Source organism: Galeopterus variegatus, unplaced genomic scaffold, assembly GCF_000696425.1.
Source record: "Galeopterus variegatus unplaced genomic scaffold, G_variegatus-3.0.2 Scaffold944, whole genome shotgun sequence".
In the NCBI taxonomy this organism is placed as follows: Eukaryota; Metazoa; Chordata; class Mammalia; order Dermoptera; family Cynocephalidae; genus Galeopterus; species Galeopterus variegatus.
Window position 1 is genome coordinate 459,297 of NW_007727055.1, and position 265 is coordinate 459,561.

Consider the following 265-nt stretch of genomic DNA (forward strand, 5'->3'; position numbering starts at 1 on the left):
TTCCTAAAGGTAGCCTGAAAGTTCATTGCCATATAGGCCTTCCAACATAAGCAGCCCAAACTTGGCAGCTTGATATTACACTTGTTGCAAGGATTTATCCTCCATTTATCTGCTGATCTTGGGTTTCTTGGGGAAAATTTTGGTATATAGCTTATTTGTTTTATATCAAATCAGACATTCTTTACCTTACTGGCATTCTCTTTACTACCATGTAGAGTGAGTGTTTTCCTGTCCTAGGATTACATAAATATTCTAAATTATTTTT